Raw genomic sequence first — 9,849 nt, 5'->3', positions numbered from 1 at the left:
TAGGTGCAAAAATCTTCAACAAAGTAATAGCAAACTAAATACAACAGCATAGAGGGGCGCCTGGGTGGCTCAGTGGGTTAAATACCCGACTCTAGATTTCGGTTCAGGTCATGATCTCAGGGTCGTGAGATCGAGGCCGACCTCTGGCTCTGCCCTCCGGAGGGAGTCTATCTGAGATTCTCTCTCTCCCTCTCCCTCAGCCCTTCCCCCTGTTGACTCTCTAAATGAATGAATAAATAAATACATAAAATCTTTTAAAAAAGTAAAATCTTCAAATAAATCAATAAATAAATTCAGCAGCATAGTAAAAGGATTATACACCATGAACAAATAAGAGTTAACCAGGAATGCAAAGATGTTTTAAGAAAATCAATGTAATTAATACCCTACATTAATAGAATGAAGGAGGAAAAAGAACATGATCTGCTCAATTGATACCAAAAGAAGCATTTAACAGGGTGCCTGGCTGGCTCAGTTGGTAGAGCATACAATTCATGATCTCCAGCTTGTAGGTTCGAGCCCTACATTGGGTGTAGAGATTATTTAAAAACAAAATCTTTAGAAAAAGATTAATAAAATAAAATCTTTAGGGGTGTCTGGCTGGCTCAGTTGGTAGAACATGTGACTCTTCCTCTCAGGGTTGTAAGTTCGAGCCTCATGCTGGGTGTAGAGATTACTTTAAGATGTAAAATCTTGGGGCAACTGGGTGGCTCAGTCGTTAAGCATCTGCCTTCAGCTCAGGTCATGATCCCACGGTTCTGGGATCGAGCCCCACGTCAGGCTCCCTGCTCAGCAGGAAGCCTGCTTCTCCCTCTCCTGCTCCCCCTGCTTGTTTTCCTGCTCTTGCTATGTCTCTCTCTGTCAAATAAATAAATTAAATCTTAAAAAAAAAAGTAAAATCTTTGAAAAATAAAATAAAATATTTTAAAAAAAAGAACTTTCATGGTAATAAACTAGGAATAGGAGGGAACTTCCTCAACATAATAAAGACCATATATGAAAAACCCACAGCTAACATCGTACTCAGTGGTGAAAGACTAAAAGCTGTCCCCCTAATATCCTAATATCATGAACAAGATAAAATGTCCCCTTTTCCCAGCTTTTCAGTATAGTACTGGAAGTTCTAGCCAGAGCATTTAGGAAATACAAAGAATTAAAAAGCACTCAGATTATAAAGGAAGAAGTAAAATAATTTCTGTTTGCAGACTTGACCTATAAGTAGAAAGCCCTAAAGGTTCCAACAAAAAACAAAACAAAGGGGCGCCTGGGTGGCTCAGTCGTTGAGCGTCTGCCTTCAGCTCAGGTCACAATCCAAGGGTCCTGGGATCGAGTCCCACCATCGGGCTCCCTGCTCCACGGGAAGCCTGCGTCTCCCTCTCCCACGCCCCCTGCTTGTGTTCCCTCTCTCGCTGTCTCTCTCTGTCAAATAAATAAAATCTTTAAAACAAAACAAAACCTGTTAGAACTTTTATTTTATTTTATTTTAAAGATTTTATTTATTTATTTGTCAGAGAGATAGAGAGAGAGCACAGATAGTCAGAATGGCAGGCAGAGGGAGAGGGAGAAGCAGGCTCTCCGCTGTGCAGTGAGCCCGATGCGGGGCTCAATCCCAGGGCCCTGGGATCATGACCTGAGCTGAAGGCAGACGCTTAACCGACTGAGCCACCCAGGCGCCCCTGTTAGAACTTTTAAACTAATTCAGTAAAGTTGAGGGATACAAAATCAACACACAAAATCAGTTGTATTTTTTTAATAAGACTTTTAATGAGAAACTTTTAATATTTTTTTAAGTAAGCAAGCTCGACACCAAACGTAGGACTTGAACTCACGACCCTGAGATCGAGTCACATGCCCTACCAACTGAGCCAACCAAATGCCCCGAAACTTGTAATTTTTTATATACTTCGATACTATTTGAACATATAAAAGCAAGCATATATTACTTTTATAATGAAAAAAATAACTAACAGCTACAACAAAATATTTTTCTCGTTTCTTTTAATGTTTGTGCCTGCAAGGCTTTTTCCTTCTCATTTGTCAGTTCCTGAGTGCTGTGTGTGATGCCCATCAAATCTGTAGTTTACCCAGTTCTTGGATTTTTTTCTGACAATGTCTGTATTAGAGTTCAATACAAAGTATTAAGACAAAAAATCAGTTGTATATTTGTATAGTAGCAAATGGGCAGTACAAAACAATTCAAATGAACAGCCAGTCACCCTGGAAGATTCAATATTGCTAAGACAACAATAATACAGATTTGATGCAATCCCTATCAAAATCCCGAAGGCTTTTTCTGTTTGTTTATTTTCCAGAAATGAAGTAAAGCGGCTGAATTTGCTGACCTCTAGAAATACCTTCCAGCTCAATCAGAAACATTACAATGGTTAAGGTCGTGGGTTCTGCTCCTAGACTCCTTGGGTTCCGTGGGTCCTTATCACCTGTGCAAGGGGAGCAAATTACTCAACTTCTTTAAGCCTCTGTTTTCTTTTTTTTTTTTTTAAGATTTTATTTATTTATTTTGACAGAGAGAGACACAGTGAGAGAGGGAACACAAGCAGGGGGAGTGGGAGAGGGAGAAGCGGGCTTCCTGCTGAGCAGGGAGCCCGATGTAGGGCTCGATCCCAGAACCCTGGGATCATGACCTGAGCCGAAGGCAGACGCTTAACTACTGAGCCCCCAGGCGCCCCAAGCCTCTGTTCTCTTATCTATAAAATGGAAACGATATTTTCCTCATACAAATGAGAACTGAAAGGGAGATTTCATGAAAAGAACCTGATACTCAATGAAGGTTAGCTATATTTATTGTTTTCATGGTTCAAGCTTGAGCGAGAATCAGAAGTTAGTGTCATAAAAAACAAGTGAGGGGCGGCTGGGTGGCTCAGTCAGTTAAGCGTCTGCCTTCGGCTCAGGTCATGATCCCAGGGTCCTGGGATCGAGCCCCGCATCGGGCTCCCTGCTCAGCGGGGAGTCTGCTTCTCCCTCTGCCTCTGCCCCTCCCCCTGCTTGTGTTCTCTCTCTCTCTCTCTCTCTCCCCCCACCAAAAAAAAACTTAAAAAAATAAAAATAAATTAAAAATATATATATAAAACGAATGAGAAGAGTTCAAAAACAAGGAGGTCGTCAGCCATATTAAATTCTACAGAGACATCGAGATAAGCCATGAGGAAAAGCCATTGGATATAGCAAGTAGGTCACGAGCGACCTTCAGGAGCAGTTTTAAAGGGATGTTGGAGGCCAGACCGCATTTGACTAAAGCACAAAGGAGGCAAGAAAGTGGGAACAGTAAATATGGAGTTCTCTTGAGAAGAATAGCAGTGAAGAGGTAGAGAGTGGTCATTTTAGAGAAACGAGTGGCCTCCAGAGGTAGCCACGCCGGCCCCCATTCTCACAAAACGTACCTCAGCCTCCAAAGCTCACTCTGCTGCCATGCTGACGACAGGGCTGTCTGTCATGGACATGCAGAGATTTGAGGTGACCTCCTTTCAACCACTTGGTATTCTCTCCTGAACAGTGTCTCCTGAGACCGGCTGAGGTCTGTCTGAAGCTGCCTCTTCCTAAGAAACTGCTGAGAAGGCAGAAATCTTAAACCGAGATTGATTCTCTGACTGTCCTGCCTGTCCTCTCAACACACAGAACTACGAGGGACAGAAATAACTGACAAGGCAACAAAAATATCAACAGAAACATTTTTTAAAATATTAATCTCCGTATAGTTAACGTACAGTGTTATCTTAGCTTCAGGCGTACAATACAGTGACTCAACAACTCTATACGTGACTCAGTGCCCATCGGGATATCCCCATCACCTATTCCACCCCCCCCACCTCCCCCCTGCGAACCATCAGTTTGTTCTCTACAGTTAAGAGTGTTTTGGGGGGCGCCTGGGTGGCTCAGTCATTAAGCGTCCTACTCTTGATCTCAGCTCAGGTCTTGGTCTCAGGGATGTGAGTTCAAGCCCCGTGTTGAGCTCCACACTGGGCGTGGAGCCTACTTTAAAAAAAAAAAAAAGTATTTTTGGTTTGTCTCCTTTTTTTCTTCCTTTTTCCTCCCCCCCCTTTTTTTTAGAGCTAGAGAGTGCACATGCAATTAAGGGGGGGGGGAGCAGGGGGTGTCAGAAGCAGAAGGAGAGAGAGAAAATCTTAAGATGGCTCCCTGCCCAGCGTGGAGCCCAACGAAGGGCTCCATCTCATGACCCTGAGATCATGACCTGAGCCAAAATTGAGTCGGATGCTTAACCGACTGAACCACCCAGGTATCCTTACTTGTTTTGTAAGGTGTTTGTCTTTCTCTGACTGGTTATTTTACTTTACGTTATATTCTCTAGATCCATCCATGTTGTTGCAAATGACAAGATTTCATTCTTTTTTATGGCTGAATAATATTCCATTGTGTATATACACCACATCTTCTTTGTCCATTCATCTACTGGTGGACACTTGGGCTGCTTCCATAGTTTGGCTATTGTAAATAATGCTGCAATAAAAATAAGTGTGCATATATCTTTTTAAAAAATATTTTAGTTTTTGTGAGAGAGAGCAAGTGAGCAAGGGAGCATGAGTGGGGGGTGGGGGAGGGGCAGAGGGAGAAGCAGACTCCCCTCTGAGCAGGGAGCCTGATTCGTGACTCGGTCCCAGGACCCTGGGATCATGACCTGAACCGAAGGCAGACGCTTAACGACTGAGCCACCCAGGCTCCCTGCATATATCTTTTTGAATTAGTGTTTTGGTATTCTTTGGGTAAATACCCAGTAGTGGAATTACTAGATCACATGGTAGTTCTAATTTTAATTTTTTGGAGGAAGCTCCATACTGTTTTTCATAGTGGCTGCACCAGCTTACATTCCCACCAACAGTGTAAGAGGGTTCCTTTTTTCTCCACATCCTCACCAACACTTGCTGTTTCTTGTGTTTTTGATTTTAGGCATTCTCACAGTTGTGAGGTGCTATTTCATTGTGGTTTTGATTTGAATTTCCCTGATGAGTGATGTTGAACATCTTGTCATGTGTCTGTTGGCCATCTGTTCATGTCTCCTGCCCATTTTTTAATTGGATTATTAGGGGGTTCTTTTGGTTTCGGGTTGCATAAGTTATTTATATATTTTGGATACTAACCCTTTATTGGATGTGTCATTTGCTGGTCTCTCTATTCTGTTCCATTGATCTGTGTGTCTATTTTTGTGCAACCACAGAACTGTTTTGACTACTACCGCTTGGTAGTGTCTTGAAATCTGGGATTGCGTTACCTACAGCTTTTTCTTTTTTTAAGACTGCTTTGGCTATTCGGAGTCTTTTGTGATTCCATACAAATTTTAGAATTATTTGTTCTAGTTCTGTGAAAAATACTGTTGGTATTTTGATAGGGATTGCATTAAATCCGTAGATTGTTTTGGGTAGTATGGACATTTTAACAATATTTGTTCTTCCAATCCATGAGCATGGACTATCTTTCCACTTGTTTGTGTTGTCTTCAATTTCTTTCATCAGTGTTTTATAGTTTTCAGAGTATAGGTCTTTCATCTCTTTGGTTGAGTTTATTCCTAGGTATTTTATTATTTTTGGTGCACTTATACATGGGATTGTTTTCTTAATTTATCTTTCTACTACTTCATTATTAGTGTGTAGAAATGCAATGGATCTCTGTACATTGATTTTGTATCCTGTGACCTTACTGAATTCACTTATCACTTATCGTTGTTTTTGGTGGAGTCTTTAGGACTTTAGGTGGAGTTTTCTATATATAGTATCGTGTCTTCTGAAAATAGTGAAAGTTTTTTAAAAGGTAATTTATTTATTTATTTATTTGAGAGAGAGGAGGGGGAGAGGGAGAGGGAAAGAATCTTAAGCAGAGGGCGCCTGGGTGGCTCAGTTGTTAAACATCTGCCTTCGGCTCAGGTCATGATCTCAGGGTCCTGGGATTGAGTCCTGCCTGGGACTCCTTGCTCAGCTGGGAGCCTGCTTCTCCCTCTGCCTGCCGCTCCCCCTGCTTGTGCTCTCTCTCTCTCTCCCCCCAGTAAATAAATAAATAAATAAATAAATAAATAAATAAATAAATAATCAATCCTTGAAAGTGATATGCTGCAAGATAATGTATTTAACAAAATTTGGTGGCAAATATTCAATAAATAGTTTACATCTGTTAAAAATATAGTGAAAGTTTTACTTTTTCCTGACCAATTTGGATGTCTTTCATTTCTTTTTCTTTTTCTTGTTTGATTTCTGTGGCTCAGACTTCCAGTACTATGTTGAATAAAAAAGTAGAAGCAGGGGCGCCTGGGTGGCTCAGTCGTTAAGCGTCTGCCTTCGGCTCAGGTCATGATCCCAGCGTCCTGGGATGGAGCCTGGCAACGGGCTCTCTGCTCTGCAGGAAGCCTGCTTCTCCCTCTCCCACTCCCCCTGCTTGTGTTCCCTCTCTCTCTGTGTCTCTCTCTGTCAGATAAATAAAATCTTAAAAAAAAAAAAGAATTCTTTAAAAATAAATGAATAAGCAGAAGCATTTTTGATATAGCATCTGGGACTATAAACAGTTATAAAAAATCATGGTGCACAGGGCGCTGGCTGGCTCAGTCCGTAGGACTTGTGACTCTTGATCTCAGGGTCATGAGTTTGAGCTCCACGTTGGGTGGAGAGATCACTTAAAAAAGAAAATCATGGTGCTGTATTGAGGTGGCTCTCACAGTATGGTACTGCTCTTCTCACAGTTCCTGTGTTAATGAGTACTTCCTACTCCATTGAAAATCCTTTAAAACAATCACCAGGTCATTAAATCACGCCCTTACCTAAAAATCTCCCAACTTCATTGAAAAATTTCCTCTAATGGAAACAAGACCTCACCTGACCTGTCTTGAGTAAAGTATCCATACATGGTAGTGTACTAAGCACTACAAGAAGGAAATAGGACATAAAAAAATACGATGAGTCATTGCCTCCAGGACCTTGCAGTTTAGTTGTTGTTGTTTTTTTAAGTTATCATTGTGTTTTTATTTGTAAAAACAGGCTAATTATTTTATTTTAAATCTTTTGAATTTGTTTAAATTTTTAAAATATATGAATTACCTTTACAATATAGATGTATATATGAAAATGCACATAAAAAAATTCTCACAATGTGTGATTAAGTATAAAAGCCAAGAAATAAGATCACATGTTCAGTATTATTGCATTGTTAAAAATACAATTATACTTAGAAAACGATAAAAAATGCATTAAAAGAAGGTTAAAATCAGGGTTTTTTTTTAAGATTTTATTTATTTATTTGAGAGAGAGAGAGAGAGAATGAGAGAGAGCATGAGAGGGGAGAGGTCAGAGGGAGAAGCAGACTCCCCGCTAAGCAGGGAGCCTGATGTGGGACTCGATCCTGGGACTCCAGGATCACGACCTGAGCTGAAGGCAGTTGCTTAACCAACTGAGCCACCCAGGTGCCCCGAAAATCAGGGTTTTTAAGATTTATTTATTTGTCAGAGAAAGAGAGCACAAGCAGGGGGAGCGGCAGGCAGAGGGAGAAGCAGGCTTCCCGCTGAGCAAGGAGACCGATGCGGGGCTTGATCCCCGGACCCCGGGATCATGACCTGAGCCGAAGGCAGATGCTTAACTGACTGAGCCACCCAGGTGACCCAATATGATATTATTTATTACAATAGTTTTACAGCACATTATCATATGTGATAGGGTAAATTTTTTCAAAATTTCACTCATTTTGTATTATTAGTTTCCCAGATGAACTGGAGAATCAACTTGAAACATTCTCTCAAGATCCATTTTGATTTTGATCGAGTTGTCCTGAATTTATAGATTGATTAGGAGAAAATTGGGAATCTTTTAAAAAATACATCTTCCCATTTAGGAATACATTTCTCTAATTTTCTTCAAGTGTCTTTGGTATGATCTTAATTATTTTAAATAATTAGATTTCTAGAGATCTTATGTATTTCCATTTAATTTTGTTTCCAAGTATTTAAGAGACTATTGATATTATAAATAGGGTTTCCTTCTGCTTTTTATTTATTTATTTATTTTAAGATTTTATTTATTTATTTGACAGAGAGAGACACAGCGAGAGAGGGAACACAAGCAGGGGGAGTGGGACAGGGAGAAGCAAGCTTCCCGCGGGGCAGGGAGCCCGATGCGGGGCTCGATCCCAGGACCCCGGGATCATGACCTGAGCTGAAGGCAGACGCTTAACCATCTGAGCCACCCAGGCGCCCCCTGCTTTTTATTTCTGATCATCACTGCTAATATATACAAGAATTAAGGATTCTTGAATTTACCTTACATCCATCTGCCTCACTGGACTTTATTCTAACAGTTATTTATTTACTTATTTATTTATTTATTTATTTGAGAGAGAGAAAGAGAGCACGGGGTTGGGGGGCAGAGGGAGAGGGAGAGAGAATCTCCAGCAGACTCCCCGTTGAGAGTGGACCCAACGAGGGGCTCTATCTCGAAACCTTGAGATCATGATCATGACCTGAGCTGAAATCAAGAGTTGGTCACTTAACCAACTGAGCAACCCAGGCGCTCCTATTCTAATAGTTTTTCAGTTCATTGGCTTGGCTTTCCAGAGTGCACTGATGAAAATTTTGTCTCTACCTTTAGAATAGATATATAGCTCCTATTCGCTTTTCTCCATATCTATGGAGCATCAGAGGAATATTGAATAAGAGATCAATATGGGCATTTATTGTTAAAATCCATATTTTAATGGAAATGTCTAATATTTCACCATTAAGAGTAATGTTTTCTATTGGTTTCTGATAAGTAGTTATTGTTGTTTTTGTTTTGTTTTGTTTTTTCTTGAACTCACGACCCTGAGATCAAGACCTGAGTTGAGATCAAGAGTAGGACACTTAACCGACTGAGACACCCAGGTGCCCCTAGTTTTTGTTTGTTTGTTTGTTTGTTTGTTTAATCAAGTTAAAGAGATCCTTCTATTTCTAATTTGGTAAGAATGTTTATCAAAAAATGAGTTTAGGGGCACCTGGGTGGCTCAGTCGTTGAGCGTCTGCCTTCAGCTCAGGTCATGATCCCAGGGTCCTGGGATCGAGCCCCACATCGGGCTCCCTGCTCAGCGGGAAGCCTGCTTCTCCCTCTCCCACGCCCCCTGCTTGTGTTCCCTCTCTCGCTGTGTCTCTCTGTGTCAAATAAATAAATAAAATCTTTAAAAAAAAAAAAAATGAGTTTAACTCTTCCGGTCGCGGTGGGCAGAGGGCAGCGGGCGAATGTTGGCTACCAGAGTGTTTAGCCTAATTGGCAAGAGAGCAATTTCCACCTCACTGTGTGTACGAGCGCATGGAAGCATCGTGAAGAGTGAAGGCTATGCTCTCCCGAGTTCTGTCCAGGGGACAGATAGTCTGTGACTATCCCCTGCCCGATGTGGCCCCCGACAAGAACCTCTCTGCCAGCCTGAAGGCCTTGAAAGAGAAGGAGACACAAACAATGAATCATGGAACACTATATCTAAAACTAATGATGTAATGTATGGGGATTAACATAACAGTAAAAAAAATGTAAAAAAATAAAAAATAAAAAATAAAAGAAAGAGAAGGAGAAGGCTCCCTGGAGCAGCCCTCCACTGATGAGAAGGTTGATTGTACCGCATTCCGTTCAACGAGAGCTTTGCTGAAATGAACAGGAGCACGAATGAGTAGAAGATGGTTGTGGGCACCACCATGTTCTTGGGCTTCATCGCTCTCATTCTGATTTGGGAGAAGCACTATGTGCACCTCCTGGCCCGCACACCTTTGAAGAGGAGTGAGTGGTCAAGCAGACCAAGAGGATGCTCGACATGAAGGTCAGCCCGATTCAGGCCTTCTCAGCCAAGTGGGACAACGACGAGAACGAGTGGAAGAAATAG

At 41.3% G+C, this 9,849-nt stretch overlaps 1 pseudogene; it reads left to right on the top strand.

The window, feature by feature from the left end:
• Positions 1-9,209: 9,209 nt before the first annotated feature.
• LOC144381192 (cytochrome c oxidase subunit 4 isoform 1, mitochondrial-like) lies at positions 9,210-9,849 on the top strand (annotated as a pseudogene).

The sequence above is a fragment of the Halichoerus grypus genome, chromosome 2 (assembly GCF_964656455.1).
Source record: "Halichoerus grypus chromosome 2, mHalGry1.hap1.1, whole genome shotgun sequence".
NCBI classification, from domain to species: Eukaryota; Metazoa; Chordata; class Mammalia; order Carnivora; family Phocidae; genus Halichoerus; species Halichoerus grypus.
Note: the sequence above shows the minus strand (reverse complement) of the source record. Positions and strands in the feature narration are given on the sequence as shown.